This window comes from Schistocerca gregaria, chromosome 3, assembly GCF_023897955.1.
Source record: "Schistocerca gregaria isolate iqSchGreg1 chromosome 3, iqSchGreg1.2, whole genome shotgun sequence".
NCBI classification, from domain to species: domain Eukaryota; kingdom Metazoa; phylum Arthropoda; class Insecta; order Orthoptera; family Acrididae; genus Schistocerca; species Schistocerca gregaria.
The window spans coordinates 425,163,606-425,189,374 of NC_064922.1; the positions used below are offsets into that span (position 1 = coordinate 425,163,606).

Below are 25,769 nucleotides of genomic sequence, written 5' to 3' on the forward strand. Positions count from 1 at the left end.
CTGGTATCACTAGCAGTCGAGATGACAGGCATCTTATCTGCACGGCTGTAACGGATTGTGCAGCCATGTCTCGATCCCTGACTCAACAGATGAGGATGTTTGCAAGACAACAACCATCTGCACGAACAGTTTGATGCCGTTTGCAGCACCACGGACTATCAGCTCGGAGACCATGACTGCGGTTACCCTTGACGCTGCATCACAGACAGCAGCGCCTGCGATGGTGTACTCAACGACGAACCTGGTTGCACGAATGACAAAGCGTCATTTTTCTCCGATGAATCCAGGTTCTGTTTACAGCAACATGATGATCGCATCCGTGTTTGGCAGCATCGCGGTGAACGCACTGGCGTATCACCCGGCTTGATGGTGTGGGGTTCCATTGGTTACACGTCTCAGTCACTTCTTGTTAGCATTGACGGCACTTTGAACAGCGGACGTTACATTTCAGATGTGTTACGATCCGTGGCTGTATCCTTCATTCGATCCTCGCGAAACCCTACATTTCAGCAGGATAATGCACGACCGCATGTTGTAGGTCCTCTACGGGCCTTTCTGGATACAGAAAATGTTCGACTGCTGCCCTGGCCTGCACATTCTCAAAACCTCTCTCAAAACATCTGGTCAATGGTGGCCGAGCAGCTGGCTCGTCACAATACGCCAGTCACTACTCTTGATGAACTGTGGTATCGTGTTGAAGCTGCATGGGCAGCTGTACCTGTACACGCCATCCACGCTCTGTTTGACTCAATGCCCAGCCCTATCAAGGCCGTTATTACGGCTAGAGGTGGTCGTTCTGGGTACTGATTTCTCAGGACGTATGCATCCAAATTGCGTGAAAATGTAAACACATGTCAGTTCTAGTATAATATAGTTGTCCAATGAATACCCGTTTATCATCTGCATTTCTTCTTGGTGTAGCAATTTTAATGGCCAGTAGTGTAGAACTACGAAGGGTATTCAAAAGTTTAGTTAGTACCTCGAAAAAATCGAAGTGCAGTTATCGAACTCCGCCTTTGTAACTGAAAGGCCAACGCAACTGGTTGTCATAAGAGATGCTAGGAATGGAACGGAGCGCATTCAGCCTCGTGATGTCATTTGGGGAGCTTCTTGACCGAGCAGTAGCGGCTAGAAGCCACGACAACTTACAGCGGCCGGGAGAGCCGTGTGCCAACCTCATGCCCCCCATACCGCAACCAGTTACGTCACTGGCGGAGGATGAAACGGCCGGTACCGCTGGCCCGCCATGGCCTGGTAACGGAGTTTACGTCTATGGCTACGAAACTTAGTCATAGTGTTAGTCGTTCTCTACATGTTCATCTTTCAATGCGATACATTTTTTTCCGAAAAATGACGACTTTGTGGTTACCTTGGTTGTAGAAGTCTGCATTTTGGCTTTTCAGTACACCGGTTTGTATGGTCGTGGTCGAAGAAACTTTTCAGTTTCTGACGTTCTGTCCAGACATGCGCAGGAGACATTCGGAGTCTTGCACCTCCGAAGAAGTCCAGCGCAGCTCTGGAAGCAACGTCAGAAACCGAAAAGTTTCTTCGACCTCGGTCTCACAGCCTGGAAGACTTATCAGTTCAAAATGTTCAAATGTGTGTGTGAATTCCTAAGGAACCATCAGATAGGTCATCGGTCCCTAGACTTACACTCTACTTAAACTAAGTAAACTAACTTATGCTAAGTGCAACACATACACCCATGCGCGAGGGAGGGCTCGAACCTCCGCTGAGAGTGGCCGCCCAGTCCGTGACATGACGCCTCAAACCGCGCCGCCACTCCGCGCGGCAGACTATGACATCCTGTTGTGAAACTTCCTTCGTGTATTCAGTAAACTATCTACCTCAAAGTTCAACCAAGAAAATCAACTCGTCGTTTCTCTGGAAATGCCAGCCACACAGTGATTTTTACATTCGAGGAAACAGGAAGAATTCACTAGATGCGAGGCAAAATTTTTTGTTCAAAGCAGCAGCATGTGTGACTGTATCCTGTGTACAACGAACCGGGCCAATGCAGAGGTACAGAAACACCCCCTTTGACAGCTACCCGTGCCGCTTCGTTTGACAGCTTCTCGTACCCTCGTTTTGAGTTTTCCGTAGTACTGATGCACCTCGGAATGGTATCGCAGTCTAATACTAACAATTTGTTTAAGCTCTTCAATGGCGACATCAGAGGTAAGCCGCCTGAGTCAATGACCAGTAAACAGCCAGCTAGGAGGAAATGCTGAGCAGGCCGATGTGAACACGGAAGTGACTTCGAAAAGAGGGACCGGGCGAGCGCCCTATTCCGCAAATTCAGCAGAAAAGGACGTCTAAAAGACGAAGTTACTGAAGTCTGAAGGCACTAAGAGTGCTGATCACACGGGAAAACTAGCACACACGAGGTCAAGCGCTGATCCCACTGCAGCAGAGCGCATGGAAAGCGTCAGCATAAGTACTGCGACTTTCTTAAGCTCAGTTTCAGTTGCAGCTATCCCATGGTAAGGGAGGCTATGTCTGTCGGCCCTCTGCTGCACCTAATCGACTACAATGATCTTTGGAGTTGCTAGTCTCGCTGGAGAGACTGTCACTGTAAGCTCTAGCGCCGACAACCATCACTGATGGGTTGTAGAGACCAAAAAAATGGTTCAAATGGCTCTGAGCACTATGGTCATCAGTCCTCTAGAACTTAGAACTACTTAAACCTAACTAACCTAAGGACAGCACACAACACCCAGCCATCACGAGGCAGAGAAAATCTCTGACCCCGCCGGGAATCGAACCCGGGAACCCGGGCGTGGGGAGCGAGAACGCTACAGCACGACCACGAGATGCGGGTGGTTGTAGAGACCGCCATCATTTTTTTGGCTTACTGGACGCTTGACCAGCAGGGTCAAGAAGCTGTACGCCATATGGCATCGTGAGGGAGGGGGGGGGGGGGGGGAGATGGGGCACTGTTTCTACATTGCCCCGTTTCTGCTGCAGACAGTGATGCTACTGGCCTCAGTCCCCGAACTGGAAGCCACCGGTCGAACTCCACACAGCAAAGAGTATTAAGGCCGGGCTGGAGAGCGAGTCTCCTGAGCGCACATCCTCAACGACAGCGCTTCGGAGATGAGCCCGCAGTGGCTACTGCGTCCATCGAGGACCTCGCCAGATGCGACGCCTGGGGGCCATGGACCGCCCGTGACGTAACGGTCCTCCACGGTGCTGCAGCACTGCCGGGCGACGCGCGCTTGCTACTGCTGACTGGGTCCGCACACCGCTGGCCCGACTAAGCCGCCAGAACCTGGGAAGACAGTCTTGTATTTTTTTTATTATACGCAGATTCAAGAACGATGGCGGTTCACGTAGGTCTAGGCACGGACTAGGATTGTATTGTTGCTGATTCCAAACGACAGCTGCGGTAGGTGCTTTGCCGTTAAGGGGAGGTAGGACGTCAAACGGGCCCACTTGGAGCCGGAGAGGCACCACAGGACATTTAAATTTCCACTGTATATACTTTTACAAATAAATTTATGAAACTTTATCGATGACCGGGAAGGATTCAGAATTCACAATCTTAGCAGTGGAAGTTGTAAAACGTAACGAAATAATGTTTTTTTACATGTGAAATTTCATCATTTTTTTTCACTTACTAATGGCAGCATTTGTTACTATATGTACACTTTTCTTCATAAATAAGAGAGATTCTTCGATGAATTTTGCACAGCATACAAACCATACTTAAAGGTGTATGAAACTCTAGACTTTCCCAAATCTATTAAAAACTGTGGTAAAAATTGAGGTAATTAAGTACAAAATTTCTAAACATGAAGTTTAAAATACAACAGCTGATTCGTTTTTTCATAAATTAAATAAATTCTAGAGTTTCATGCACCTGTAAGTATGGTATGTATGCTGTGCAAAATTCATCGAAGAATCTCTCTAACGTATGAAGAAAAGTGTACCTATAGCAACAAATGCAGACATTTGTAAGTGAAAAAAATGATGAATTTTCACACGCAAAAAATTTATTTTGTTATGTTTTCGAACTTCCACTGCAATGAGTGTGGATCCTGAATCCTTCCTGGTGATGCTGACAAAGTTTTATGAATTTATTTGTAAAAGTATAGACACTGGAAATTAAAATGTCCTGTGATGCCTCTGCTGCTTCATGTCGGCCCGTTTGACATCCTACCCCCCTTAAAGAAAGCGTGTACGCTGCAAATAATATCTCTCACTTGCTTATGTGAATTTACCACCTACCACCACCACAGCAATGACAGTAATAAAAGACTTTATGAGCAATGTGTGCTCTTCACACATGTAACAACCAATGTCCAACTACGGAAACCAGGAGTAAATATTGATTCCCTGTAATATACATGTACGACCGGATGCTTTTTGTCGTTCGTGCTACACAGTCTGAAGATGAAATTAATGAGGAGTCGAAACTAATAGCCTAAATAAAAATCTATAAAAATAACCGCTATTGGAATATTATTTTTACGATTCATCGACCAGCAGCAGTCCCACGATGCATAATCGCAAGATGGAGTTACATTTATACAATTCATTCCTTTACCCAGTACCCCAATCACAAGATTGATGTCGATGTCCAGATCAGATGGCGTCAAAAGGTAGACTGACCAAGCTGCAACGCTATTACGTCGGGCGAAAACGGCAGGCGATGCTTTGCAGTACTTTGCGGTATGCGGACAAGATGGCTGACATTCCACTTCGTGTTCTGGCAAACGTTAATCGCTCCTATGTCCGCTGGTCCCGCGCACGAGCCACTACCGTAGTCACTTGGGGAGACTGGGAGACCTCGACCATAGGGGCACGATGGCCAACTTGGATTATTTCGTTAAACTGCCGACGGAATACGCCATCGGCCACGGATGATGATAGTAACAATACGGTCGTCTTTCCATGAACATGTCACTGCAGTTATATTATCGAACGAGAAAGAGCAAGCTATTATGTTTAATTATTATTGAAAGTCAATTTTACGTCCTCAAAATTTTTTGTTGCCTACTCTAATACACGCTCTTGCAAAACAAGCAAGTGCAATGGTTATAGTCTATAGATTAAAGATTACTAAAACGTTTTCCTAAACGAACCATTTTTTCCAATATGTCCGTTTATTTAAATAGGGACGCTTCGGACCGAATGATCAACGTGCCTCGCAGTCTTTTGGTAAGTAGTAACGTCAATAGGTAACTTAGTAACGTTAATAGGTCCAACATATCCGAAGTTTAGATCATCTCCAATGAAATTTATATAATTAAGCAAATTGTGTCCTGCATTGATTTTAAACTGGAAATATTCATGCGATGTTTGATTTTTTTATGTGGCCTTATAAAATCCACAAGTTGAGTTCAAATATTCAACTGAAACAATAATATAAAATTCAAATTACTACCTACGGTACACTGCAGAACACATGCTGTATTTTGAAGTATCATATCTACATGTTTTTTCGAATGTAGTCATACTTACGCTCATCGCCACACTGCCAATTTGGTTTTAGAGTGCTTCGAAATCATAAAAGGAAAACTAAAAGAAGGAAAGTTTCTGAAGCGACTATCACATTAGTAGTGATAAAAAGAAGCGGCATGGAAGATCAGTTAGGTAAGTGAGCAGAGGGTTAACATACCTGGATAAGCCGTAGAAAGAAACTGCAAAAAATTCAAAGATTCAGAAACTACGGAAACGGCAACAAAAATCTGAGATAGGTTTGGCTTCGCAAAAATATTTCGTGTAATGTATTTCTTTGATTTGTAGTATTATACTCAATATTTTGGCTATTTTAATAACAACAACAAATATAATGGAAATAATATATAAAACCAAGTTCGCTAATAATTTTCTGGCAGCTTTACTTATTCATAAACCATTTAAATACATAGCTGCGACAAATTCATTTTTCCAGGTGTAGGAACCTGAATGGAAAACATGCTTGAAGAGTGGTTTACCAAAGCAAGTGACATATACTCTGGCATTCACCAAAAGAAGTTATGCAGTTTACAAATATGTAAGCAGTTTCCTGTCCACCCCAATTCTGGACCGCCGAGGGAACGACGGGACTTGATTGGTTTTCAGGATTTGTGGAACGACATCCAACGGTCTTCATTAGAACTACTCAGAAAGTTAGCTTGTCACGATGTACTCGTTTCAAAAAGCACAACACCGTCTTTTTTATGTCAACCGAATAATGTTTTGACAGGAGTGAAACTGACTCTTGGTAATATTTGGACTTTCTTCTAAACTAGAATCACGCCAGTCCAAAGGCCTGACAGTCGCCCGAAGGGGATTACGTCAGAGAGGGCGGGTACCACTTGCTGAAACAGGAACACTTATCACCATGGCTTTAGCTGTTGATGCAATTGGGAGCAGTGTGCCTCCATTTTCATACTCCCTAGGGTAAACTTCAAGGCTCATTTGATCAGAGACGGCCCTGTTGCGGCGGAAGGTAGTGACTACCGTTCGGGGTGGATGACATAAACTAGCTTTTGAAATATATGATACTAATTGACATCCATAGTTCCCATTTAACCATTGAACTCTTAGTATTTTGGAAGGAAAATGTTGTAGCACTTTTGTCTTTTCCGGCTCGCTGTGCCACAAACTACTGCCCTTGGACATTAGTGTTTGCGTCCCCTTTAAGAAGTTTGTACACTCCGTGCGCGATGCATGAGTGACAACAAGCAAATGATCAATGATGATAATGAGCTCCCAGGCATAGTGAAAACACACTATCAGAGAGAGTCTTGTTGCAACCCTTGTTCACTCAAGTACGAGCAGCCCTTAGCGGCTCGCCATCTTATTTACAACTATTCATGGCGTTGCCTTTCCGGCTTAGATTTTTTAAAATGTGACTCGTAAGTACTGCACCTCTTTCCAGTCAGTACAAACTTTAATTTTATTAATGTATTATATACCTAATATGTTTTAAAACAGTTTAATACTGAAGACGACACTCATAGTAGGGTCGAAACGTTGTCAATTTTGACTTAAGATTTGTGACCGCGGGGTTATTTGTTCTAATAGTTGACATTAGATACAAAAGTTAAATCTACTAACGATTTCATACGTAAAATTCCAATCAATCCAAATCTGGTGATCAGGCAGGCCATACAATGGAACATCTCGATCAGTCCGTTGATTCGGAAACTGGTTATTGAGATTTCGGCGAAGTTTTAGAGTAAAATGAGGTCGATCACCATCGTGCATAAACCACAATCACTGGATGACATCTAGAGGTGCATTATAAAGTAAATGAAGCACCTCATTCCTGAGGTACAACAGGCATCTTTGCTCAGCAAGACGTTGTGGGGAGAAACAGGGGCCAATAAGACTGTCACGAATGATTCCTCTCCACATTATGATGTTGAACAAAAGACAATGAGACAAACTAAAAGCAAATGATAAGACACATCTAAACAAGAATGTAAATAAAAATGCGCGTGTGCGGTCCATTGCGTAATCGGAGGTCACTACAGGGAATAACTTTAGGAACTCCATAACGACTGATTTTCGTACTTTTGTTCAAATAGACTTTTTGTATTACTTTTGTGTTAGGAGCAGACCTCCACATTTATGGGCACCAATTTATTAACACCGTACACAGAGTGAGTCGCGCAAGACGTAACACTTATTTTACTTCGTGAACGATTAAGTTTTCGGCAAATGTTAAAGCGTCGAGGGACACGCATTATTATTATTTTCTTGGTTGTTTCATTCATGTTTTTAGCGCTTGTATCAACAGTGATATTTGAATAAGTACTTTTTTTTTTTTAAATGGAACCGTATACTTTTTGTAACTTGTTTCGTTAGCTCCTGGGAAGGTAATTACAGGGATACAGCGTTTGTTAGCTGTAAAAAAAAATAGAGAAATGTCCTCGAATTTAAGAGCTCGGTGGCCAGCATTGGCATTAGCGGTGAAAACACCGCCTACCAGAGCTGTCATGCTACGTTGTATCAGAATGTCAACACGTTTTCCTGTTTACTTGACTGCACTACAGGCCGCTCATTTCTGCTTCAACATTCCTTGCTTGTAGACTTGTACACCAATGCGAAGAAGTACATTACCTTTACATGGTGAATGTAAAAGAAAAGCCTTAAAAACAGTAGAGCGGTATAGGGCTATCTATCGGGATTGTCAATGTCCGACGCAAAAGGCAATTCCACGAATTATTAAGACCCTAGTACGGAGAGGCTCCTTGAACGTCAAAAATATGACTGCAGTTGACAGAGAACACGAAGAAGCAGTTCTGGATACAACGCTAATGAATCCGCACAGAGGTACGAGACACATTGCCAATGAATGTGCAGTCAGCCAGGCGATTGTCATTCGCATCCTGCATCGACAAAATTTCAATCCCTATCATCTGTCACTACATCAGGTACTCGACGACCGTGATTTCGAACTTCGTACAGAATTCTGTCGGTTTTCCATTCAGCAACTGAGAGACAATCCTACGTTTTTTTAACGTGTGCTCTTTCCCAATGAAGCAGTATCTACTAACCATGCTACTGTAAATCTGCATACCATGCACTACTGGGCAGCCAAAAATCCACACTGGCTTCGTCAGGTGCTGTATCAACGGCCGTGGAGCGTAAACGTATTGTGTTCCATCATTGAAATTACATTGTGGGACCTTACTTCATGTCAGGCGTTGTAAATGGACATTCCGATGCAGTCTTTCTGACGAAGATTCTGCAGGTTCTTCTAGAACATATTTGACAGTGTATGTGGCTACAACACGACGCTTGTCCAGCTCACTCGTCCCGGTGCAACACAAATATTGAGCGAGAACTTCCCTGGATGTTGGATACGACGAAATTCTGTTGTCAAATGGCCAGCGAGACCCCCCCCCCCCCCCCCCAACTCGTGTTTGACTCCTGTCGGTTTCTTTCTTTGGGGAGTACTGAAAGATACAGTCTATGGCGAAGCCAAACTACGCCAGACGAGATGTACCGTCAAATAGCCAGAGCATGCCCTACCATATCATCCGCTGTAATTACATCTTTTCATAGTTCTTTCGAACGGCGATTGCAAAAGTACCTTTCAGTCCATGGTCAACAGTTTGACCACATGCTTAAAGAAAGAATAAAGTTATTTTTCTGGAAGACAAAAGTTATGTTACGTGATTTGGGTGGCTGCAAAATCAATGTTAGTAAGCTGTTTATTTCATTTACGTGCGTATGAAACTGCAATGCAATGTCAAATAATCGGCAAAGTTTATTGCAAGAAACTGGTAACACTATTATTACTCGCGAACATTCAGCAAGAAATGACGTTTCGTTAAGAATAATATTTACTTTGCTGTGTAGGGGTGGTCACCAAAGTATTTTTAATAAAATGTCTTGTACAATGAATGTATCCAGTATGATATAATTTACAGCAAAGTAGGTGGAGACAGTTGTTCCGACAGCATGTATTTTTGAAGAATGAAAAGCTGATTTCTCTGATTCATCTCACATAAAGCTGGGAGGATACGCAAATGTGAAATAGTTTTCCTAAGCCCTTTGTGATACGCTAGATTCTAGCCTATGTCGTATTTCCACATAATACATTCGTAGATGAACCTGCATCTAGGTCTTTAGTCCGTTCAAGGGGAAATAAACCTTTATTCTCTTAGCCCAGGCCTACCTTACGTTATAGAACTTCGTTACCAGCCACCGTGCTCTCACTTTCTAGGACATTTCTCTAATTTCTTTACGACAGGTTTTAACGTGAGCCTTTAAATGCTGTATCACTGTAATTATCTGTTCAAGAGCTACCGAATGCAGTTAAAAAAACTATAAGATTCCATTTTTTAAAAATGTACTTGCTTCAATATCTCCGTTAATACTAGCGCTAAAAACATTAACCAAACTAAAATATACGAATTCCTCGACGCTTTAACGTTTTCCGAAAACAGTGTTTCGATATGTGAAATAAAAGGGGTGTTGTGTCTTACGTGACTCATCCTGTACAAACGACGGAACTTCAAAAAGGAAGTTACACATTATTATGGCAGGCGAAGTAACTAGGCCCCATTCACGAACTACGCGGCCCCTCCCGCCGGAGGTTCAAGTCCTCTCTCGGGCATGGGTGTGTGTTGTCCTTAGCGTAAGTTATTTTAAGCAGTGTGTAAGTGTAGGGGCCCATGACCTCAGTATTTTTGTTGCTTAGGAATGCACAGACATTTGAACATTTTTGCAAGTAACTTTTATTGACTGCTGCAGTACCTCGCCGGCCGTTGTGGCCGAGCGGTTCTAGGGGCTTCAGTCTGGAACTGCGAAACCGCTGCGGCCGCAGGTTCGAATCCTGTCTCGGGCATGGACATGTGTGATGTCCTTAGGTTAGTTAGGTTCAAGTAGTTCGAAGTTCTAGGGGACTGATGACCTCAGATGTTAAGTCCCATAGTGCTCAGAGCCATTTTTTTGAGACCTTAACGGAAACATGGCTGAGCGTGGCACCTCGGTAAAGTGGCTCACAGCATCACTTATGCAATAAATGTTGTTGCAGCGACTTTAACTTCACAGTTCTCTACAGTTGCGTACGCATCATGTATAGGACTGGATTCATCTTTACGCGTGCTTTAGTGTGTTCTGTTTGTATATAACGCGATGACTTACTATGGTATTATTTCTTTTTCAGTATAAGCGAGAAACAAGGAGGCTTGCAAAACTAACATTACGACATAAGGTTTGATTCTACCCGCTGCAACGCCTCAGTAGCCATCAAGCAATATGACACGCGACGCTCACTACAGGTTGCAGACGACACTCGAAACTCGTTATTAATGTGATATAGGGTCGAGTCCTTAACACACCAATCTTTTCCCTCATACCATTTGAAGGCAAATGTAATGGGATAGCGGAAGTCTCCATTCAGTGTCCCGAGGATAATGAGTCAAGTGAAATGCTGAAGACCACAATAACTGATAGCATCTTCAAATCTTGAATAATGTGAGTAAATAATATAACAGGTTTGCCATGAACTATCGTGAGGTCTTTAAGAGGTATAAGACGCAGTCAATAAAAGGTTTTCTCTTGTGCCGATGACTGCGTTCCGAAACCCAACCAAAGTGCCTTTAGTTACGAATAAACCGTAATTCGTGCTATGCTTCTGCTCTTCTCCCGTTAAAACCGAATAGTGATAAATACGTAACACATGGAGGGTTGATGTTGGCTTCCAAGAAATATGTCCACAAAGAAAAGAAAATTTTTCTAGGATTCCAACCAATAAAATGAAAAGATTTATGAAAAGGGTAAATAACTTACAGAAATGTTTGATGCAGCATTGAATGCAGTATGTCGTCAAGTTTTATTTCCGCCTAACACTGTTAGTTCCCGACGTTTCTCCTAGGTGGCATGCGCGAATAAGTTATTCCAACAGTCACCATGGGGTCGTACAATGGTGTGTCGCGTGAGCAGTGTTATTTATGATTTCATGAATCCAAACCCGCTACCACAATTCTTACACAAATCAGGAATAAATATCCCAAGCCACCATCTCAGAGATAAGCTGTTATTAATTATTACAATCGTTTCACCGAAACTGGCTGTGTATAAAAACAATGGTTCAATTGGCTCTGTGCGACTGCTACGGTCGCAGGTTCGAATCCTGCCTCGGGCATGGATGTGTGTGATGTCCTTAGGTTAGTTAGGTTTAAGTAGTTCTAAGTTCTAGGGGACTAATGACCACAGCAGTTGAGTCCCATAGTGCTCAGAGCCATTTGAATCAATTGGCTCTGAGCACTATGGGACTTAACATCTGAGGTCATCAGTCCCATAGAACTTAAACTACTTAAACCCAACTAACCTAAGGACATCACACACATCCATGCCAGAGGCAAGATTTGAACCTGCGACCGTAGCGAGGGCGCAGTTCCAGACTGAAGCGCCTAGAACCGCACGGTCACACTGGCCGGCTGGCTGTTTATCACATTGGACGCTAGGTCAGCAGTCTCTGATGCAGGAATTGAATGAATTCGGCAATCTTACTTTCGTAAATCAACGACACGTGCCAGTTTAGAATTGAATATGCCTAGCGTGTAAGGTATTACGGAAACTCCTGTCATTCAAACCCTACAAACTGGACCTGCCGCAAGCTTTGTGAGAAAGTGACAAAGAAAAACAAACTGAGTGTTGTGTAGAAATGTTTAACAAAATGCAGACTGAAGATGATTTTCTTAACAAAATAGTGTTCAATGACGAAACTACCGTCCATATCTGCGTTAAAGTGAATCGGATCGGCACAATTTTTTTATATGGGCTGAGCGGAAACCACGTCAGGTAATCGAACGTGTGCGGGACTCGTCTAAGTTAAAAGTTTTTTGCGCTTAAGCTGTAACAAGATTTACGGTCCTTCCTTTGTTGCTGTGACTGTGACTGGTATATCGTACCTAGAGATGCTAGAACTTTATACAGAGGGGTCCAAAAAATGTATCCTCTGTTTAAAAGTCCGTAACAGGAAAACTAATTGACGCAGTTGTCTCATCTTTGGCAGTGTAATAGTTTGTAGTTCCGGCAATCGCCACACAAGCGATCTATTACGTTGTGTGTGTGTGTGTGTGTGTGTGTGTGTGTGTGTGTGTGTGTGTGTGTGTGTTTTCAGATGACAGTCGCCAGATAGTCAGTGTTTTGTCCTTAGTTGCACCTAGTTACTCGAGTAAACATGGCTGGCGCAAGGCTTACATTCGATGAAAGTAAGTCAGTTTTGAAGTGGTATTTTAAGTACGAAAAAATTAATGAGATTCAACGGCAATGGCGAAATGAGTATCAAACAGAGCCACCACACGTTTAACGATTAGTCGCATTCGAGACAAATCTGAAGCCGAAGGCTGTGTTAAAGATGCACACAAACAACATAGGGTGAACTTCGAGAATCCATCGTACATTCATGTGCAAATATCCAACTGAACACGTTGCAGTCAGTAGTTCGTGCTGCAGTTCGGCGGCATCGTTTGTGTGTGGATGTTAATGGTGACCATTTCCAACTCGTACAGAAATATCTTTAAGTTGGACTTTAAGCTACACTTTCACTAAAAATGAGACAACTCCGTCAATTATTTGGCAAGTTAGGGACTTTTAAACAGTGACCAGCATGATCACCTCATTTAACCCAAACGGACTTCAGTGTTTGGGGTTACATTAAAGACAGAGTGTTTGTTCCTCCGTTTCCGGGAAACGTCAACGAGCTGCGACAAAAGGATATTACAAGCAGTTGCCATGATACACCATGACTTCTTCATAGCATCTGGCAGGAGACTGATTACAGATGGAACATTTTTCGTGTTGCAAAAGGTAGCCACATTGACAGCAAATAAAACTTGAAGATATACCACATTCAGTCTGTAACGTATCAAATATTTTTGTGAGTTATTTATCTTTTCCGCAATTAAATGTTACTTTGTGTCTAACTAATGTATAGACACCCTGTACATCATCCGATAAAATATTAGCGCACTACCAACATTCCATTCGACAGAAATTATTTACGCTTGAGTGGCAACGGATGAGATCAGGCAACAAGGCTTTGCCTGGAAATGGATTCGCGTATTCCTTTGTCACTGTGTTTTCAAGCGTGCAGAAGACCACCGAAAAGGGACTATCTCGTCTATAAAAACTCGTCCAGGTAACATGCATGAAATGTCACGCGCAGGTGTGGTAAGAGGTAGTTAGAACGCCTTGAGCCCGGTGGATGCATTTCGACTCGCTTTTCAAGATCCTCCGGAAAAACGCCCCTTAGCTGTTTCATTTTTATACGACGTTCCAGAGCATTTCGTACACGGCTCAGCATTTCCAATACATTTTCCACGGCTCTCTGCGTTCGTTGGTACCATTCTACAAATCTGCAGAAAGAAACGATTCTGGTTTTTGAAAACCACCCAAAACGTTAGACATTACTTCTTGTATTTCTAGATTTCGTATATGAACAAATAAACTCTGGTCAGAAAATCAGTTAACGTAGTTTTCCGAACTGCATACATGGTTTACCTGATGATCAATCTGGAAAAAGGTGCTTTAACAATCTTCACTAACTTGCTAATAGGATGCCAAAAGGTGGCTGGAAGTAAATGCAGACGAGAAACCGCGCTTCATACATTCGTAATATGATCTATTCTGTTCTTAGCAACCAATGGTTTCTCGTTTAACAAGCAGTTACGAGTACACATACAAAAAATATGTCGGTAACTAGTATTTAGGCAGAACTTTATTTACTTTTTGTTAATTAACAACACTGTAACTCATAAAACTTTAGGATTAGTTATATTTTTAATTTTAGACTCAGTGTATGGAACTATAGCGAGTGTTATGTCTTTATTGTGAAAATTAGTCCCTACCGCCTGATATTTAATATTACCACTGTTCGTGTATTCCGTCAGTAAACCATCATTAGACGTACTTAAAAGATAAAAAGGGTCACGAGACTTGGCGATCTACTGACGGAAAACGCTAAGAACATTTATATTAAATAAACGCGACTGAGACTGTTTATCACACCTAAGTAATGTTTTTCTCCTTACAGCTATGTTCTCCTTATACTCAAGTAGTCAGCACAATTATGTACGTCGTCAAATCGCGATTTATGTACATGAAGTTATTTCAGAACAATATAGTTCCTTGCATGCACATAAACGTTATTGAAGCTAATCCGATATATCCTAACCCAGAACGTCTCCTCGTATCCAGCTAGAACATGACCGGTTTTTACCTTATTTAGACAATAATCAACCACCAGAGGCAGTATTTTGATCTAACACCGAGAAGATAAAAAATAGCACTATTGGCGCAGAAGCACTGACAGACTTTGTGGTCTGTTTGTACATAAAGTTATTTGCTGTCAGTTTTATACGGAACGCGTTATTGGGGTTACTGTCTTCCACAACTTCGTAATACGTTACACAAGTTACCTTAATCCTAGGCCGTAAGTCATGATTGGCTCGGTAGAATAAAGTGTTGCTGTGACGAAGTTCCGTCTTTCTGAGAAGCATTACTGAACAGCAAATTTAAACGATAGCTAAGCAGGACGGATTCTTTCGAGCAGGAGCTTCGTATTTACCACGTCCGGTTACATATACTTGAGAGTGTAAAAATAAAGCATCCACTAAGACAGTATTTTCACGATTTATTTTTAACGAGGACGTCAAGTAAGAAATGGTCGTTCTTTTGCTTTCAGTTGCCTGTTATTTAAAAGTTTGCTTGAACATAACACACAAAATTTTAGTGATGGTTAAGTCCTAGTAACAGACTTCTTCTTAGTCTGATTCTTTAACAGCGACAGCCTCCTAATTAAAAATTGTACACAATGGCTGCGCGGCAAAGAAAATTTTCCGTTCAAAGCAGATCTTAGACGAAGGGAGGAAAGTAGATTAGAGACTAACGTCATTAGGGACTTATCGCAAGATATGACTGAACAACGACAGAGAAGTAAACTGGCTATGCCCTTTTCCACGGAACCATATTCTCCTTAATCTACTCAGGAAACCACGGAAAACTTAAATCTGGATGACCGGATGTGGAATTGAACCCTGTCTCTCCTGAATGTGGGCCCAATCTCCTAATCTATCTAATCAATGCAGATAATAGAGGGCGATGTCTTCATTTTACGTGCATTTTCTCTTTTCATACAAATCCATCACACATTGCTCCACAAGCGTAGTGAAGTACATGCTGATATGTGACTTACGTAACTTTGCTGTATCTCGTGTCTCTAAGTACGTATCCTAATTTTCCGTATTATATAGTTATGAGAAATACAGGACAGGTACAGCATAACAGTCTCTATATTACATGTATATGTGGTGTCTGTTCTTTCGACAGGTCCGAAAAAACAGTCACCACATATATATAATTACGGCAAGGACGGCCAATGATCTCTTCAGCGCGGATGTACACCAGGCTCGAACTCTTACAGGAATCGGCGAAATGCAGCGAGTAATGAGTATAATGGGCAGGGGTACTATGAATATAGTGCGAGACAATAAGTTGGAAATGTGGGTCTCACGGGAGGCGTGCCAGAGATAAGTCCCTGCAGTCGCACTATCCTGTGTGTCCTCGGTGGCTCAGATGGATGCCGGGACGGTAGCTCAGCGTGTTCGGTCAGAGAGCTGGTTGTCGTATGTAATAAAAAACTGAGTGGAAGTATCAGCTAACGAACTTTAACGGATGTCATGGGACGTCCGCAACGACAAAACACAACTATCAACAATGAACAAAATAAGAAAAAAAAGATGAATGCGGCACGGTAGCTCAGCATGTTCAGTCAGAGGGTTTAGCAACTATCTGTAATAATAAAAAAACTGAATGAACAGTTTTACGAGCAACCTGAACGGGTTTCATCGGACGTCCGCCACGAACAAATTCAACGAACAATGTAGAACAAAATGAGATCACAAAAAAGATGGATAGGCCGTCTGCCATGCAAGCAGGAGATCCCGGGTTCGAGTCCCGGGCGGGGCACACATTTTTAACTGTCCCCGTTGACTTATATCAACGCCTGTATGCAGCTATGGGGTATTCATTTCATTGTAATTTCATTCTAACGAGCTGCATCGTCACCGATGGATTCTGTTCTTTCAGACATGCCCCAAAGGACAGATACCATTTTCAAATATATATTTATTTATTTAGTGAATGGCATTACATATGAACAGCGACTAGCAATTGTGGATTACATAGTTTTACAAAATTTTACAAAAATATATTAATTTCCTAATTTATCATTTCCTGGGACAATGAATTCACGGTGTTCTTATTTCAATTTCCAGGAGTGTATCAAGATGTAAGAAATTAGAGATCTAGTATTGGAAGAAATTTATGTCGCCAGATTTGGTCTGAGCAAAGTGTGAGATAAGCAGTCACTAGACTGCAAGCCAGTGTCAGGGGTTAAACTCCAGAACTTTCCGTAAAGCAACCATGTGCAGCCATGAAATAACATGATCTATATCTCGGCAAACACGATGCTACTATTGGAGAGTGATACGTAGTTATGTCCCAGAGTCAAGATTGACCACATCTCTTTTCTTCCTTCACTACTCAATGATTACATCATCAACCCAGTACATCATTACAATACACCAATCAGCCACTAACGGAAGTCATCCAGTAGATATGTGCATCCACTTGACAGATACTGATTTAGGTGGAATTGCGCATGAAACACTAAACTTGTTTTCGGGAGGAATGGTTTCAGATCCCGGTCTGCATATCCAGATTTTGTTTTTCCGAGGTTTCAATAAATTACTTCCACGGAATGCTGCGTGGTTCCTCGAACAAAGCAACTGCCTCGTGCTTCTAATAAAGTACTCTTCTCCAAGGGTATATACGCCGATGAGCCAAAACATTGTAAGTACCTGCATAATAGCGCGTTGGTAGGCCTTTGGAACACAATACGGCAGAGATTCTGCGTGGCATTGATTCGACAAGTCCATGGTAGATTTCTCGAGGTATCTGGGACCAGATGTCTATGCAAAAGTCAGGCATCTCGCGGAAATTACGGCCCGGCGGTTTCTGGGCGACTGTCTGACATTCGATAGCTTACAGTATTTCTCCGATCGGTTTCAGGTCAGGAGAAAATGTTGACCAAGACATCAATATTAATTCAGTATCGCTCTCGTCAAACCACTGTAGCACTATTCTGGCCTTGTGACACGAAAAGTTATACAGCTAGAAGATCTTATAACCGTTGGGAAAACTTAAATGCAGGTTTCTAGCAGACGTTCGCCTGGATGACGATGTATTCGGACACGACCCTCGAGCTGGTGTAACAAGAAACTGGTTCATCCGACCAGGTGACATGTTTACATTGATCCACGGCCCAGTCTTGGAGAACCCGTGCCGTTCGACAACAGGGGAACACGTAGGCGTTGACTGTTGTAGAGCCTCAGGTCCAATAATATGCTTTGCATGGTGTGTTCAGGAACACTTCTGCCTGTGTCGGAATTGTTCTCTGTCGTCACTGTTTGCCACGGATCGCTGCCTGTCGTGCTTTACAGAGCGGACAAATCTTGAATCTCCACGTTCCGCTACGAGGCGTAGCCGTTCAACACCTTGTCGCCTATTTCTGGTTTCACCGTCCTTCAAACAGCCTGTATGTCCAGACAATAATCTGCGAACTGCTGACAACCTCTGCCGTTTCCGACATGTTCGTTCCCAGGTGCCAGGCCATAACAATCTGTCCACTGTCGAAGTCGCTTATGTCTGAGAATTTTCCCACCTGTGGGCCGATAATACGTAGGAAGCGCCATCAGCTGGTGGTGTTGACAGCTGTCGACCAGTACGACACAGACTGCCGATGTTTACAAATGGTTCAAATGGCTCTGAGCACTATGGGACTTAACTGCTGAGGTCATCAGTCCCCTAGAACTTAGAACTACTTAAACCTAACTAACCTAAGGACATCACACACATCCATGCCCGAAGCAGGATTCGAACCTGCGACCGTAGCAGTCGCGCGGTTCCGGACTGAGCGCCTAGAACCGCTAGACCACCACGGCCTGCTGCCGATGTTTTGTGTATCAGGATAATGGCTGAACGTTTCTATGCTGTCAGTGTCATGTAAGCCGATTCGATGGGCTATTTGCGGTAAAGTGACGTAAACTGAGAATGCGCGTACCATCTAGACTTGGAATGACGCTTAGAGACATATTCATAGACTTCATTGTCCCGTTCAGGATTGATAAGGTAGTTTCCTGTGTTCGACTGCTGTGAGAGTGTAGGCTTACTTCCACCTTTCACTAATCAGGAGGATGCTCCAGTGTGTGTCAAAAAAAGTACTGAAAAGAATGTTTACTTGTAAAGAAACACTCACGCGAACTATGTACGTCATGGGAGCGGTGTAAAACTTGTTGTGAGTAGTTTATAACAGACTTGTTTTGGGTTGGCACCACAGCTTTGAAAAATTTGAAGACTGACATCGTTTCCACCGGGCTGCTGTTTGAAACAGTAGTAAGCACTGGAAACTAGTTTCGACCTTTGCTCATTGTCAAATGTAGAATATATGTGGAGGCATCTTCCCTTAAGCTGTAAGCAGGGTGGTCAGAAACAGTTTGAAAACCTTGTAAGGATATTGAAGGGTAGGTTGCGCTAAGAAATGACTGTTGAGAAAAAAAATTCGATACATGGAAGTTAGTCAGTCGAGTCGTTTCGCGAGCGAATTCAAGCAGCCAGCCAGAGACAGTGTCGCCAAATGCAGTCACAGTTTGGTTTCCTCAAGCCCAACAAACGTAGCTTTTATTCAACTAGCTGAAAGTTATCACTTCCGAAAAAGGTAAATTTCATCTGGTACTGAGCATTTGGAAAAGCGGTAACTTACGGGCCCATAGATGTCAGAGCATTACCGCATTTTAGCGCGTGCAAGTGCTCGAATTTGAGCGCTAAAAGACCTGATTCGCTAACGTCAGTGCTAATCAAATCGGAAACGGCGCAACCTATCGATTTTTTTCTTAACAATTATTTCTCAGCACAACTTACTCTCCAATACCCTTACATGCTTTTCATCTACATCTACGTCTACATCTACATGATTACTCTGCAACTCACATTTAAGTGCTTGGCAGAGGGTTCATCGAACCACAATCATACTATCTCTCTACCATTCCACTCCCGAACAGCACGCTGGAAAAACGAACACTGAAACCTTTCTGTTCGAGGTCTGATTTCTCTTATTTTATTCTGATGATCATTCCTAACCATGTAGGTTGGGCTAAACAAAATATTTTCGCGTTCAGAAGAGAAAGTTGCTGACTGAAATTTCGTAAATAGATCTCTCCGCGACGAAAAACGTCTTTGCTTTAATGATTTCCATCCCAACTCGCGTATCATATCTGCCACACTCTTTCCCCTATTACGTGATAATACAAAACGAGCTGCCCTTTTTTGCACCCTTTCGATGTCCTCCGTCAATCCCACCTGGTAAGGATCCCACACCGCGCAGCAATATTCTAACAGAGGACGAACGAGTGTAGTGTAAGCTGTCTCTTTAGTGAACTTGTTGCATGTTCTAAGTGTCCTGCCAATGAAACGCACCCTTTGGCTCACTTTCCTCGCAATATTATCTATGTGGTCTTTCCAACTGAAGCTGTTCGTGATTTTAACGCCTAGGTACTTAGTTGAATTGACAGCCTTGAGTAATCGAATTCCAACGGATTTCTTTTGGAACTCATGTGGATCACCTCACACTTTTCGTTATTTAGCGTCAACTGCCACCTGCCACACCTTACAGCAATTTTCTCTAAATCGCTTTGCAACTGATACTGGCCTCCGGATGACCTTACTAGACGGTAAATTACAGCATCATCTGATAAGAACCTAAGAGAACTGCTCAGATTGTCACCCACGTCATTTATATACATCAGGAACAGCAGACGTCCCAGGACGCTTCCCTGTGGAACACCTGATATCACTTCAGTTTTAATCGATGATTTGCCGTCTATTACTACGAACTGCGACCTTCCTGACAGGAAATCACGAATCCAGTCGCACAACTGAGACGATACCCCATAGCTCCGCAGCTTGATTAGAAGTCGCTTGTGAGGAACGGTGTCAAAAGCTTTCCGGAAATCCAGAAATACGGAATGAACTTGAAATCCCCTGTCGATAGGGGCTATTGCTTCGTGCGAATAAAGAGCCAGCTGCGTTGCACAAGAACGATGTTTTCTGAAACCATGCTGATTACGTATCAATAGATCGTTCCCTTCGAGGTGATTCATAATGTTTGAATACAGTATATGCTCCAAAGCTACAGAATAATTTCATACAGTTTCTGGCCATCCTGTATAACAAAAGGCATATGCCATTCGCAGTACATGTAAAGTTTGGCCATCGATGTACACGGCCTCTGAATAGGTATCCACAAATCACACATACACAAACTGTTTGCAGTTCCGCCTTAGGTGTACAAGTGACTTTAGTTGTGTATAATTTACGAGGAGAATATATCCACATCCATTATGCACTTGACAATGAGTAAAGCTCGAAACGCACAACCAGTGCTTAATAAACAACAGTCTGAAGGAAACGACGTAATTTTTCAAGTTTATTACTGTTTTGGTCTCTCTTTGGATTACAACTCGAGATGTCTAACTGTGGAGACATTAGGACGTAGAGTCACCTGCACCGCCCTCGACGAGGGGAACGCGCAGAGATTAGTCACTGCAGCGAAGCGTAAGCACCTGCTGACAGGGACAGGCGCCTCGCCAAGGCCGGAACCTGTTCCCTGGGGGCGCCCTTCTCCGGCTGCCGTCAGCGGCAGTAAAGGCGGAGACGTAGGCCCGGCGCTCGCGACATTCCCGCCGGCGACGCTAATGGCCAGCGCCGGGGCGTATCGTTAGCGTCCGGCGTGCCACGCCACTAGCGGGGCATTCCTAACTAACTTAAGTGCCGTGACCCCGGCACTCGTTTCCCATCGGCCCGAAGGAGCGGGCCGCGCGGCAAAAAGAACACCGTCCCGCCGAGGCCGCACTCACTTCCTCCTCCCTCGTAAATTTACAAAGCCGCCGGGGTCCTACTAGTTGGATAATAGTCTTGTCTCTGACACCCCTATAAGTAAATCCTAGGCTGAGCAGGTCCCGCCTCACTTAGTCCACTCGACTCAGGCGTGTTAAGTGAATTTAAATTTTAATTAAACGAACAAGTGTTTTTACAAGTTCGCTCTCGAAATAAATCGCCTAACTTTCACTGGTAACGGCAGTGTAGCGTTAAGCAAAATCGTTATCGGTACTGTCCGAGCAACCTTCCAACTTCTAAAAACCAGTTCTCATGCTTTTTCAGATCATTTATTGTTTCCAGTCTTCGTGTGAGATGATGTTTGCTATTCGATTCCATCTTATCTCCGTCTTGAAACTTTCGTAGGCACTAATTCCCTTAATTCCTTACATGATAAACGCACTCATCAAGTTCAGTCCTAAACAAACATTTGAAGAGTGGAAATGCAAAACGTTGTAACTTCCAAAGCTGGCCGGCCGGAGTGGCCGTGCGGTTCTGGGCGCTACAGTCTGCAACCGCGCGACTGCTACGGTCGCAGGTTGCAATCCTGCCTCGGGCATGCATGTGTGTGATGTCCTTAGGTTAGTTACGTTTAAGTAGTTCTAAGTTCTAGGGGACTGATGGCGTCTGAAGTTAAGTCCCATAGTGCTCAGAGTCATTTGAACTATTTTTTGCCAAAGCTGACCTTTCTCAGGAGACTGAAAGAAAATCCTTGTGTCTTTGGACAAACTTTATTTCTATCCAGAAAACTTAAAAGGTATTTTGATTCCTCAGAACTATCCAGAATGAGATTTTCACTGCAGCGGAGTGTGCGCTGATATGAAACTTCCTGGCAGATTAAAACTGTGGCCGGACCGAGACTCGAACTCGGGACCTTTGCCTTTCGCGGGCAAGTGCGCTACCAACTGAACTACCCAAGCACGACTCACGCCCCGTCCTCACAGCTCTACTTCTGCCAGTATCTCGTTTCCTACCTTCCAAACTTTACAGAAGCCCTCCTGCGAACCTTGCAGAACTAGCACTCCTGAAAGAAAGGATATTGCGGAGACAAGGCTTAGCCACAGCCTGGGGGATGTATCCAGAATGAGATTTTCACTCTGCAGCGGAATGTGGTACTTCCTGGCAGATTAAAACTGGCGCATTAGGCGCTAAATGGTTTGATATCCAAGACTCTTCACAGAAAACGCGATTCTAAGTATTTTCTGCTCTTTAAAGTAGTATAGATGGTGATCTGTGGCATCTCTGCCGAAAGATTACAATGCTAGTGCGCTCACAAGTATTTCGGAGGACACCGGTCATCGTACATAGTTAAAGGGCTCATTTCCATAGTGCTACAAGTCCATTTTTGTTCATGTTGAGATACAGAGTCCTTAAGTTAAGTGAGCACAGTTTTAATCTGTCAGGAAGTTTCATGTCAGCGTACACTCCGCTGCAGAGTGAAAATCTCATTCTGGAAACATCCCCCAGGCTGTGGCTAAGCCTTGTCTCCGCAGTATCCTTTCTTTCAGGAGTGCTAGTTTTGCAGGGTACGCAGGAGAGCTTCTGCAAAGTTCGAAAGGTAGGAGACGAGATACTGGCAGAAGTAAAGCTGTGAGGACGGGGCGTGAATCGTGCTTGGGTACCTCAGTTGGTAGAGCACTTGCCCGCGAAAGGCAAAGGTCCCGAGTCCGAGTCTCGGTCCGGCACACAGTTTTAATCTGCCAGGAAGTTTCACCTCAGAATTATGCTGTTCACCGTATCACCACAAAAAATGAGAGAAATTAGAAACCAAATACTTAATTAACACGGAAACTGACTGGTTCTATGTTCTGACTCATATTTAGAAGCTGATTCTTCCTAAGAAGAAAACAGAAACCAGCCCTTGTTAATAACGCTATTTGTTTACACAAAAAGCGCCGTTACCAGCTTCGAACCGACAGGTTCATCTTCAGACAGCCGTTCACGTTTACTCTGATAAACCAAAACATTATGATCACGGCCCAAAGCGACGTTGGATTCCGACTGGTGGCGTTAAGGGCACATGACTCATTAACAAAAGTATGTAAGCGGAGCAGACACGGACGGGGGACCATCCTAGCGAAGATATGGGCTGCAAATGGGGAAATCCACTGTAATAAGTGACTTTGACAAAGGGCAGATTATTATTACGAAGAGCGTGTGAACGAGTATCTGTAACACGGCGAAGCTGGTCGAATGTTCACGTGATACTGTCATGAGCATCTACGGAAAGATGTAGACGGACAGTGAAACTAACATTAGGCGCTAAATGGTTGGAGATCCCAGACTCTTCGCAGAAAACGTGATTCGCAGGCTTTTCTGCTCTTTACAGTAGGATAGACGGCGTTCTGTGGCATCTCTGCCGAAAGAGTACAATGCTGGTGCACGCACAAGTGTTTCGGAGGACACCGGTCATCGTACATAGTTGAACATGGAGCTCCGCAGCAGGCCACCCCTCTGTCGACCAAGGACATTGTCAATTACGATTGCAGTGAGCACGGGACCATAGGGATGCAACCGTCGATCAATGGAAACGTGTCGGCATTTCGAGTGAATCAAATTTTTGCTATACAAAGTCGATGGTCGTCTCCACAAACGCCGTCATCGAGATGAACGGCGGCTCGAAACGTCCAGCACGCCATGGACGCAGGCTGGTGGGAGCGATATTACGCTATGGGAGACATTCTGCTGTGTTTGCATGGGACATTTGGTAGTAATCGAAGACACGGTGACAGCTGTAAATCTTCTGCATCCCCTCATGCTTGATGTCTTTCCCAACGGCGATGTCGCCTTTCAGCAGTATAAATGTTCATGTCTTGGAGGCAGAACCATGCTATGATGGTCTGAGGGGCACTATAGGGAACTCACGTTAATATTTCATGGACCACATTCATCTGCTGTAAATCCTATGGAATCAATCTGGATCGCTATCGGGCGCAATCACCGCCTACATAAATTAGCGGCCGGTTATTTTCGCGAATTACATGACGTGTGCGTAGACATCTAATGCCGCATATCGCCACAAACCTACCAACAAACTGTCGGATCCTTAATACGCAGAATCAGTGATGTGTTTTGTTCCACTGACGAAAGAATAAGCTATTAAGTAAGTGATAATAATGCTTCGGCTCGTCTGTATATAATACTTTATTTGTTTTTATATAACTTTTGGAAAGTAGCAGTCTACAACAAATGTAATATAAATAGGAACAACAGTCTGAAGGTGAACGTGTTAACGGCACTGTTTGTATAAATAATCAGTATTATTAACAGCGGCTGGTTGCTATTTCTTTGAAAGAATCACTCGGTATTTTGTACACAGAAACACTCTCTGAAATGTTAGTTTTCACCAAAATAGTGGGAGAAAAGTATTTGTTCCAAGTACCATTAATACTGATGCATTAGGTTTTATTTGCGACAATATATGTACAGAAATACAGCTTTAGTTTTCTAAGTAATAGAATTACAGTGAACAGAAAACATTTCCCGTGTCTTGTAAATTTTGTAGCTCCTGAGGGAAGCACAGCTTGGCACAAAGAGCGTGCACCATCTACTGAAGTCTGATCTTGTTCATAGTTTGGCATCTGGATGAAATCTAGAGTACAGTAGCACGATGAACTCGTTTTTATTTTTTAATGGCAGTTAGGGCGTTTTGCATGTCCAATCTTCAATTGATTTCTACTCTACAAAAGACGGATATTGTCTTGCAGACAATAGTTTTAAAGGTGTTTAATACGAAGAAAGAAGGCAAATTTGGCGACTTTACAGCTCAGCGGCAAACACCTGATTACACACAATGGTTGAAAAATTACCTGAAAATTGCATTATTGGAAGAAAGAACATGAATTGTATGATTTTTAAATTTCTACCTCGAAGAGTCTCAGTTTTAACTGCAATTTTATCCCTCAACAAAAAGGAGCCAGAGACTGAAGTTTCGATTTTCCAACGTATTTAGATCTAAAGAAAAATGAGTAATACAGAAGAAATTTTATTTTATCAGCAGCGTTCGTCACGTTCACCAATAAATACTGGTTTATAGGAATAATTTTCCATGACTTTTTAAGTGTAGTATTGTCTTAGTTCCAGTTGAAAGTACAGGGAAAACTTCAAAATGAACTTTGAGTGAGATGTTAGTTATTCAAGAACATTTATTTATTTATTTATTTTCTTTTATTATTTTAGGAAAATCTATGGGTTTTCTAACAGTATTGCCGTATTAAAGAAGAAAAACTGCCTTTAATTATTTACCAATACACAGAAAACACGAGGACTTAACAGATGGCACGACAACATAAAAGTAGTAAAGTTTCACTCAGACCTGA

General features: G+C 43.1%; 1 long non-coding RNA gene across 1 annotated transcript in view; it reads left to right on the forward strand.

The window, feature by feature from the left end:
• Window positions 1–25,769, forward strand: part of LOC126354770 (uncharacterized) — a 202,700-nt gene that overhangs the window by 89,221 nt on the left and 87,710 nt on the right. The gene's annotated exons all lie outside the window — the stretch shown is intronic.